Source organism: Guillardia theta, assembly GCF_000315625.1.
Source record: "Guillardia theta CCMP2712 unplaced genomic scaffold GUITHscaffold_27, whole genome shotgun sequence".
In the NCBI taxonomy this organism is placed as follows: Eukaryota; class Cryptophyceae; order Pyrenomonadales; family Geminigeraceae; genus Guillardia; species Guillardia theta.
The window spans coordinates 588,994-589,277 of record NW_005434647.1 but is presented as its reverse complement, the minus strand read 5'-3'; positions in this window follow the sequence as shown (position 1 = coordinate 589,277).

The window sequence follows — 284 nt, the reverse complement described above, 5'->3', positions numbered from 1 at the left end:
ATTGTATTGATATTCGAGATGTCGCGCGCTTGAATAAGCGGTCCAAGTTGTCAACCGAATTGACTTGGGAGGAGGAGTGACTCTTGGGCTGTGAATTTGCATGATGAACAGGTATTTTTTACTGCTGGGGGTGAGAAAACACAGTCGGGTACTGCGTCAGTTAATGTGGCAGCCTCGGAGGTGCAAGCTACGGTTAGTCAACCGAATGCAGACAAGGCGTCTGAAAGTGGAGGACAGGGTGGTAAGGAAAAGGGAGACTCGAGAGGCAGCAATGAGTCGCCGCC